This window comes from Phyllostomus hastatus, unplaced genomic scaffold (genome assembly GCF_019186645.2).
Source record: "Phyllostomus hastatus isolate PE091 unplaced genomic scaffold, TTU_PhHast_1.1 phas_scaffold_317, whole genome shotgun sequence".
NCBI classification, from domain to species: domain Eukaryota; kingdom Metazoa; phylum Chordata; class Mammalia; order Chiroptera; family Phyllostomidae; genus Phyllostomus; species Phyllostomus hastatus.
In genome coordinates this window covers 20,152,499-20,162,926 of record NW_025334023.1, presented here as the reverse complement: position 1 = coordinate 20,162,926, position 10,428 = coordinate 20,152,499, and the positions used below count along the sequence as shown (strand labels likewise).

The following is a 10,428-nucleotide window of genomic DNA, read 5'->3' as shown; positions in this document are numbered from 1 at the left end:
GAGGCTGTATAAGCCAATTGCTTTTGTGCTAACAGTACATGATCCTTGAAGGAAGAGGCAGAGTCTACAAAAGACCGTCCATTTCAGGCCTGACTGTTTTAGTGACATTATTTGTGATGGAGTTGTTTCAGTAGGCAGAATATCTATTTCACTAACAAAAAGCGGTGAATAATTATAAAAAGAGTTGTTTTCAAATGTGGAAACCATAATAATCCAGTAATCTAGGTAATGAACTACTCAAAGACACTCCTGGCCTTAATACTGCTTCTGACTGAGAATGAGGGCACTTCATGAGTCATTTATTGATCTGAGAATCAGATTTGGTACATAATCATCCACATGGGATGTCCCCAAAATACTCAATACACGAATCCTCAAATCCTATCAGTTGCTTACTTTAAGCAATTCTCTACTTTGCTATGGAGGGTTTTCTTCTTTATTAGGGTTTTCTGGGTGTTTGTTTATAGATGAAGAGGTCCCTAAACCTTCAGACACCTAACTACTTGAGTGATCCCCTTCACTTCACACAAAGAGAATCCTCAATGGGCTCTTTGGCTCCATGTATGTACTGTGATAGAGTCTTCTCTGGAGCTGGGACATCCAGTCGGCTTTCTGCCGGAGCTTCCACTGCCATAACTTACCTGTTCATGGATGGCTTGAATGCTATGAATATCTTGACATGTCATACATGCTAGCTAGTCTTTCATTTTCTTTGTTATCTGTTAACTCAAACAACTGCGGAGCACAATCCTTCATTAACTCATCCAGAGCACCTTCCATGGCTGGTAAGGCAGAAAGTTCCTCCTGCAGCTTTTTCCTCAGAGACACTGCTCCAAAGTTGCTGAGATCAGATCCTGTCCTTCATATGTGGTTCTTACACTTTTTTTCAACCAGGTTGATCCCAACTAAGACATTGGTGATGTTATACACTCTTAGTTCCCATACTCCCAGGTTTGTTGCAACCTTAAGTCAAGAATACCCCCAGGAGCATTTCTGACAAGATCTGTAACTTTCCAAGTTAAATAAGCCAGTGATATGTCACAATGAGGTCTCTACACTTTTAGAGTTTTTCTCATAGACACCAATTGTGCGTTATCTTCAATGCTAAACCTTATTTTTGATGGCAATAAGCCCTCTATGTTGATGGGGTCTCCTCTGCTGGGTCCACGAGCAGCCTGGGCAGTTTCCATGCCAGCTGCTGCTAAATCCTGGTGTCCAGCCAGCTGCCCCTCGACCTTGCCCCCACCAAACTCTTTGCCTTCTCCTGGTCCCATCAGGTACCCCCAACATGCCAGAGCCAAGCACAAACAGAGCCTCATGGTGGGCTTGAAAGTGCCCCTGGCTTTCCGGCCACAGCTGAACATGCCATGGCCACTGTTCCAGGAGTTATACCACAGACTGGAGAAAAGCAGGGTGACCCATGACTCTCAAGACACCTTGGTCACCAGCTTCCCGAGAACATAGAAGAGGCATCTTAAAAGAGCCACTCCAGGCTGGATTCTGTGCATATGAGGTGATGGCGTGAAAGTGGAGAGAGCTCAGGCGCTCAAACCCAGGTAATTGTCATTGGGAACTAGAAGAGCAAAAATTACAATAGGTGGTATTTGTTTACTGCAGAAACCTTCTAGAAAATAATTTGTAAATATATTGCTGATAAGATTAAGATTAATGGAGAAACTGTGAATTCAAAATATTAATTGACCATAAGGCATGGTTTGGGGAATTATAAAATAATGAGAGCCCACTCTGATGACTAGTGAGGAAGCTAGAGATAAGAATCTGTCCACGTCCTGGGTGTTTCTCTGGCAATGTTGGCCCAACAAATCAAGTTATACCCCTGATGGCAGGACCACCTCTTGCCCCCAACACACACACATGCAAAATATAAAGACAGATCTCTAGCAACATTTTCCTAAGGCTTCAAATTCTAAATTCACAAGTGAACTCAGTTTAAATGTGACCTTTTCTTGGAAGCCTCCCTGCCTTCCCCAAGACACAGGTAAGAATTCACTGTGCCCTACGTCCATCTGTCCTGACTACTTTACAGCAATGGACATTCCATCTTCCCTGTCTATGGGTTAGAGTTAACTGGTGAGCTTTTAAAAATCATTAAAGCAAGGACCCCCTTGAGTAATTAAAATACAATCTCTGTGGGTAGATTCCCTGTCTTTGGTATTTTCTAAAAACAGAGAGATTAAGTCAAAATTTGGATTCTGAACAGTGAAATATATAGGCCTCTCTGTCTATCTTACTTCCCACCATTATGCTCACCTATAGGAATTCTAGCAATCAGGCTCATATTCTCAAGGCAGCCCAAGAGGAAAGGCCTATATATATTGATATGTGAAGAGCAGGAGGGTACAGAAACAAACAAACAAAAAAAGTAGCTGCTGCAGCACCCTGTGGGCCACCTAGTCAGCCCTGTTCATACACAGAGTTTCCAATCCGCTTCTCAGTGCTTCACTCTTAAAAATGAAAGCAGAGCCAAGAACTGCCCAATTTTTAAGAAAAAGGTTTCATATGAAAGCTAGGTGCCAAAACTTACAAACCACAAAAAATTTGAGGAAGCAGAAAATGCAGAAGGAAACTTGAAAAAATTATAATGAAAATATTAAAGTCCTCAGAAATGGAGTAATTATTCTTGCAATCAAGAAACAAGGAATGGATGTTAAGAAAACAGAAAGCACTAAGGAGCATATATCAAGAGATAAAACATAATAAAGTAGACATTTAAAAGTCACAGAAGAATGGAGAGATAACATTTGAGGACATTTTCTAGGAAATAAAACAAAAAAGATCATAGGAGAAAGATAAGAAAATTATCACATCAATCTAGGAGATCCAACAACTAAATTAACAACAGTTCCAGGGGAAAAACAATGGGGAGAAGAAAGTTATCAAAGAAATAATACAGGGAAATGTTCAAGAACAAAAAGGTTTGAACAACCAAGCATAAAGGTGATTTGGGACCTAACACAGGAGACACGGGAAGGGCTGCCCCAGATGGCAGCTGCACAGTAGGCCAGAACAGAGCGTGAGAGTGACATTGGAGAGGATGTGTCCCAGAAAAAAATATGCCCCTGATATGTTTAGTTAAGAAGAATTTCAGAGTTCTGCCAGATAGTTCTAGATTAATTAAAGATCAGGACATATAGAGTTAAGCAACTGTAAAAAATGAGGCTTTTTTTTTTACTTGCAAGGGAAAAACTTATACAGGGTTTGCAGCCACTGTGGAAAGAAGTATAGAGATACCTCAAAAAATTAAAAATGAAATTGCCTTATGACCCAGTGGTTCCACTTCTGGGAATTTATCTGAAGAAACCCAAAAGCATACATGTGCCCCTATGTTGGTTGCAGTGTTATTTACAATAGCCAAGCCCCCTGACTGTCTACCAGTATATGAGTGGATAAAAACACTGCAGTACATTTCTGGTCAAGATGGAGATGAAAGTTAATATGGCTCACCTCCTCACACAACTACAGCAAAAAATTATAACTAGACTATTAAACAAGTATCACGAAGAATCTTCAGAAAATCAAGCTGTATGGAAGTCCAAAAACCAAGAATTTAAAGAAGCCACATCATCCAGACTGGTAAGAGGGATGGACATGTGGAGATGCACAGAAAGGCAGGGAGATGCAGAATGAGACCATTCATGTTTATCCCTCCACACGTGGTAGATAAAAATCAGGAGGGATACCTTGGGAGTGAGGTATCCAGCCTCACACCAGACCACCCATCCCAGGGGTTCCGTGACAGGAAGATAAGTCTTCATAACTTCTGGCTGTAAAAACCAGTAGGGGATCAAGGTGGTAGAAGAAACTGCAAGATTCCCAGCAGACTCCTCTTAAAGGGTCCACAGTGGACCTAGGACTTACACAGACTCACTCCCTCTGGGCTTCAGCACTGGGGCACTAGCTGGAAGGGCACCAGTGGCATACAGGGAGAAATTTAAGTGTCTGGCATCAAGGTGAGTGCTAGGGTCAACTTCCTCCTGGACAAAAATCCAGAGGCCAGGCAGAGGCATTGCCCCCTTTCTTAGCCCTACCCTACGCAGAGCCACAGAGCAGTAACACCATATTAGAGACTCTATCAATCTGGTTCACATGTTGCCCCACCCTGGTGATTACCTAAGGCTCCACTCAATCCAACTTATGGGTACACTTTTCTATAACAGGCCATGCTACTAAGCAGCTCTACCTAGTACATAGAAACAAACACAGGGAGGCTGCCAAAATGAGGATACAAAGAAATATGGCCCAAATGAAAAAGCAGAACAGAACCCCAGAGAAAGAACTAAACAAAATGGAAGTGAGCAATCTATCAGATGAAGAGTTCAAAATACTGGTTATTAGGATGCTCAAGTAATTCCCTGAGTACTTCAGGAATATAAAAAGACCAAGGCAGAAATGAAGGTTACACTAAGTGAAGCACAGGAAAATTTACAGGGAATCAACAGTGGAGTAGATGAAGCCAAGAATCAACTCAATGATTTGGAACATGAGAAAGTAAAAAATAACCATTCAGTCAGAACAGCAAGAAGAAAAAGAATCCAAGAAAACAAGGATAGGCTAAGGAGATCCTAGGACAACTTCAAATGTACCAACATTCAAATCATAGCAGTGCCAGAAAGAGAAGAGGAAGAGCAAGAAATTGAAATTAAAGCTTATTTGAAAAAATAATGAAAGAAAACTTCCCTAATTTGGTGAAGGAAATAGACATATTAGACCAAGAAGTACAGAGAATCCCAAACAAGATGGACCCAAAGAGGATCAAGACACATCATAATTAAAACACCAAAGGTTACAGATAAAGAGAGAATCTTAAAAGTGGCAAGAAAAAATCAGATAGTTAAGGAGTTCCCATAAGACTTCCAGCTATTTATCAAGAGAAACTTTGCAGGCAAGAGGGACTGGCAAGAAGTATTCAAAGAGATCAAAAGCAAGAACCTACAATATTGATGACTCTATCCAGCAAAGCTATTATTTAGAATTGAAGGGCAGTTAAAGTGCTTTCCAAACGAGGTAAAGATAAAGGAGTTCATCATCACCAAGCCATTATTATATGAACTGTTAAAGGGACTTATTTAAGAAAAAGAAGATCAAAGCTATGAACATTAAAATGGCAATAAATTCACAACTATCAAAAATTAAATCTAACATACAAACTAAGCTAACAAGCAGAACAGAAACAGAATCATATATATGGAGATTATTTGAAGGATTATCAGTTGGGAAGGGGGAGGATGGGGGAAAAGATGTAAGGATTTAGAAGTAAAAATTGGTAGTTAGAGAATAGACAGGGAGATGTTAAGAATAGCATAGGAAATGGAGAAGCCAAAGAACTTATATGCATGACCCATGGGCATGAACTAAGGAGATTGCTAAAGAAAATGGGGGGGGTACTGGGTAAAGGGGGTCAAAAAGAGAAAATTTGGGAGAACTGTAATAACATAATCAATGAAATATATTTGTTAAAGAAGCTGCAGTACATTTACACAATGGAATACTACTTGGCCATAAAAAAGAAGGAAATCTTACCCTCTGCAACAACATAGATGGACCTGGAGAGCCTTATGCTAAGTGAAATAAGCCAATGAGAGACAAATACCATATTATTTCACTTTATGCAGAATCTAATGAATAAAATGAACTAACAAGCAAAACAGAGACAGATTTATAGATAGATGGTTGACAGCTGTGGAGGGGTTGTGGGGCTGGGTGAGGGGTGTGGAGGGACTGAGAAAAGACAAAAAGAGAAAAAAACTCATAGACATGAACAACAGCGTGATGACAGAGGGGAGGGGAGGTGGAGGATGGTATGAGGGAATAAATGGTGATAGAAGGAGATGATTTGGGGTGGTGAACACACAATACAGTGTACAGATGACTTGCTGTGCAATTGTGCACCTGAAACCTGCATAATTTTTGTTAACCAGAATCTCCCCAATAAATTCAATAAAAAGGAAAAAAACTTATACAATATGAAAACATAATTATAGTATACTTCAGGACTCAGCTGTGAATAATTTGCACATGGTCCAAACGATTGATGTAAGCACTTTACAACTAAAACTGTGATGTCACTCTACTGCAGTGGCTCATAACTTGGTCTGCACATTGGAACCATGTAGGGAGCTTTAAAAAAAATACAGATGCCTACCTCCAACCCAGACATTCTGATTTAATTGGTTTAGGATACAGAATGGGCAATGACAATTTTCAAAGGCTCCCAGGTGATTCCAGTGTGCTCCTTTAGGTAGGTGGGGGTGGGGGAGGAAAAGAAGGGAGCCAGTGCATGGTACAGGACAGTCAAATTATAATTTGTATAGTAGGTATTCCTACCATCCATTATTAAAGGTTCAAGTACAGGCAGAATTCAACCCTACCATTGTACAGCTAAGCTTTACTCTCTAACCCCTAATTTTAGCCCTGTAAGACACTGGCTTCACTGAAATTTTGATATTTTGCTTATCATAGATTTTTTTGCAAAATTTTCATTTAGAATAATGCATTAAAATGTTATTCAATAACTGAGTTTTGGAGCACCCTGTAAATTCATGCCTAAAGTGAGTACCGCAGTGCCCAACTCTAATTCTGACTCCTGTATGATACAATATTGAAAAACTAAGAAATTATAAAATAAACATATTACTTTAAAAAAAGATAGGACTACCAGGAGAAGCTGTTAAAGAAATTAAAAGTTAATTGCACCTTGGAAAAAGGACTCAAAGGTTGGGGGGGGGGCATTAAGCGGGGTACCACTATTTTGTTGCTACAAGCCTTGACATATATATAATTTGACTTTTGAAACCAAATGTATGAATTAACTTAATAGTAAAAATAAATTTGAAAGGCATTATGTCAATTACTTCTGTGGGCCTGATTTTAGACCAACCATGTATTTGACAGAGCAGAAAACTGAGGCACAGAGATATGAAGTGATTTTCTGAAGATCACTGCCAGCCAGTAGTACACCGTGTACGAGAGCAGATAAACATCTCTGGTTCAACTTTCTTTCTGCCAAAACTTTCTTCTTCAACCAGTAACACCCCACCACCAAACCTCTTCATCCTCTCACACTTTCAATTCTACCTCCAGCTCCTCTGCCAAAGATTAGGGTCATTTTAACACCTTGGAAATCCTGGGCATGCTGACTCAGGGGCTCCATCTCACATCATAGGAAACATGTACCAATGCACCTACAACTCTACAAAGTAATCTTTCTTTTCATGAACAAGGGCTGTTCTTATGACTTCCTTTGGAAATTATTTGGCTTTCCATTGGCTATGATTTCTCAGCAATAATTTTGTATTCTTTGCAACTCTTGCAGAGTGAGAAAACCTAGCCTATTGTTTTAAAAGCAATGACATTTTTTGTCACTGTTAATTAAATAATTTAGTAAATGGACACAATGTACATTTTATGGAAATTTTAATTAAGCAAATTAATTTTTATTTTTGCAGTCTTTCATAATTTAGAAAACATACTTTTCTTTCCGATTCATAGTTCTTCGAAGAGATCACAGATCCTCAGTATCAAATAAGTTGTGTCCTCCCATGGGTCACTGCAGTAACCATCTCTTGGTCTCGGTCCTCAGGACTTTAGATTCATCTCCCAACCTGGCTAGAGTAATTATGTCCCTATTTTGTTTCAAATTCTTTAATGACACCACAGAAGTAATTTCCATAGCCTGGTTTCTGCCTGGTTTCTTCATCTTTAGTTGTAGCTCCCTCGTGTGGCACTCCCACCCACATGACATGCATTTCTGTTAAAATGCCAGGCTTTGTCTTGCCTGCTTGTCTGGGTATGTGCAGTTTCAGCTGATGGAACTATACTGCCTCCTTCCCAGCTATTGCTTCCTCTCAATCCAGTTTTATTTATAGAACTAATCATTATTCTTTCTTTTAAAATATGGATTTCCTTAGTTAATTTCTCTGTTATGGCACTTATATGATCATATTGATGTTTTTATTTGTTGGCCTATCTATCTTGTATAATAATGCCAGCAAAGCAAGAGCTATATTATATCCATTCCATATCCCCAGCTCCTAGCAAAATGCTTGGCCCATGGTAAGTAAGTATTAAATTTGGCTGAAAGAATATCCAGAACAACAAAGTACAATTGATATTGCAACTATCTGATCAATTGTAGTAACTGGCTATTATTCTGTCCAAAACATACCACAATTTCACTGCAACAGAAACAAAAACTGAACCTGAGTAAAAACTCTTTGTTTTGCCATTCTCCAGTTAAGTGACTCTAGAAAATCTATGACATCCCAAAACTTAGTTTTCTCACCATTTCTATAAAATGAAGATATCATCACTCCTGCCTATATTACAGAGGTGCCAAGGGAATCAAATGACTGCATGAATGCACTCTGTAAATTCTCAAGTGCCCTGCAAATCTGAGGCCCTATAATAACTAAATTGGTCACGTGGTATCTCTGTTAGTGAGCACAGCAGGGGAGGGACTCACTGAGGCCCCTCAGCATATTGATTGTACAGAAGGGACAACCTTCCTTTATGTTAGGGTCTGAGGAACAGAGCACAGAACAACCAGAAACTCAGCACAACATTCATTCTGGTCTAATTAAGAACTGACATAGGAGTAATACCTCAAAAGAAACAAAACCTGTTTCTGTAGATAATAAATACATAAGCTTTGAAAAGAGATTAAAAATTAGGTGTCCAGTTTGAAAAGAGACTTCATCATTACTTAGGAAAGAGAAAGAACTGGCAGAAGTTTACCTAGTGGCAACAACACTGCCCACAAAGTGAGGAAACCTGTGTGATTTCACCTCCTGTCCCTACCCCCAGGCTTCAGGATCCTCAGCTGTAAAACAGACTGGCTTGGGTAAGCTCCTACTTTCCTTCCAACTCATCAGTTCCATGATCCCAAATGCCCTGGAATCTAACAGTCCTGCCCAAGATTGCCTAAATGTTCCCAGCAACTAGCAGAGCATAAAGTGATTTCATGCTTAGTTAAGAAATATAAAGATGCATCTGTTAACTGTGGCCAGAAAAATACATCACCCTGACACAGAAACAAGACCAAGGGTGAGGAATCAATCCAGAGTAGTGAGTCTAAATTGCCAAACCAGAAATGATTTTCCAGTTCGAGGTGAGAAACAAAGCAGTTTGAGATAGTTACATAGTTACATGATGGCTCGTCATTCTCTCACTCTCTGGCTTTGGCTCTGTGATAATGCTTGCCTCTTCTAGATGCACTGGGAAGGTGAATGTAATGAGCCCTAACTTGTACTTGAGGGTCTGTTACCAAATTCTCCCATAACCCTAGGTAAGTCATTTAGCCCCTCAAGGCCTCAGTTTCTTCAATTGTAAAATGATTAGGTTGAACAATTAATGAATTTATTAATAAATTAGGTGAAAGTTAGGGGACAGAAACTAATAGCAGCAGTATACTCATGCAACACATACTCTGATGTGTTTTTATTCATCATGGAACAAACATTTACTTACTGTGCCAAGCATTAGAGATTAGTGGTGCTGTGGATAAGGGAGTAAAAACAGCAAAAACAAACAAAAAAACAAACAGGGATATATATCCTTGCCTTTTTGGAGCTTAAAGTCCTTGCAGGATTCACAGGTAAGTGAAACACATAGCCTGACAGGTGGTGATGAGTGCTATAAAGGAAAAGGGCGGGGAAGGGGCCTAGAGAGTCCAGGAATGGGATGAAGTGTAGGGTGCTGTGATGCCTGAAGGAGGAGAAAGTGAGCCAGGGCTATTAGAGAGGAGAGCTTTCCAGCAGAGAGAGCAGCAAGCAGCAAGGAAGCTGGGAGCCACAGAAGCACTCGTGTAGCCTGAGCCAGTTTGCAAGGCAGAGAGCAGTAGAAATGGGTCAAAGACTTAAAAGGAGACAGACTGTATAGAGGTCTGTAGGACTCTGGTTTTTACTCAGGGTGAAAGAGGAGGAATTGGAGGATTTTGAGCAGAGGAATAACTAAACAAACTGAAGTTAAAAAAAAAACACTCTGGTGGAGAACAGCCTACAGGGAGTCAAAAAATTGCAGCAATGGTGGCACTGGAGAAGTTATTGCAATAAAGTAAGACAATGGCACTGGAATCAGTGCAGGGGGGAGGAGGGTCAGCTTCTGTGTATTTCAAAAGCCAAAATGATTTATTAATGGATTAGATGCAGAATTGAGAGAAAAAGAGGAGTCCAGAACAAGTGCAAGTTTTTGGCCTGAATAACTGGAAGGAAGGAGTTGGCATTTACTGAAATGGGGAAGACAGCAGGAAGAGGAGGTTTGAAGAGGTAGATTAGGGGTTTATTAAACTTGAGATGTTAGAGATACAAATGGAGATGCTGAAAAGGCAATTAGGTATACGGTACTGGAATTCAAAAAAGAGGATGTCAGAACTAGAAATATACATTTGGGAGTCCTCTGTGTATAGATGGT

The 10,428-nt window shown here is 39.9% G+C and overlaps 1 pseudogene; it reads right to left on the bottom strand.

Moving 5' to 3' along the window:
* Positions 1–384: 384 nt before the first annotated feature.
* Positions 385–8,246, bottom strand: LOC123805603 (annotated as a pseudogene).
* Positions 8,247–10,428: the final 2,182 nt, after the last annotated feature.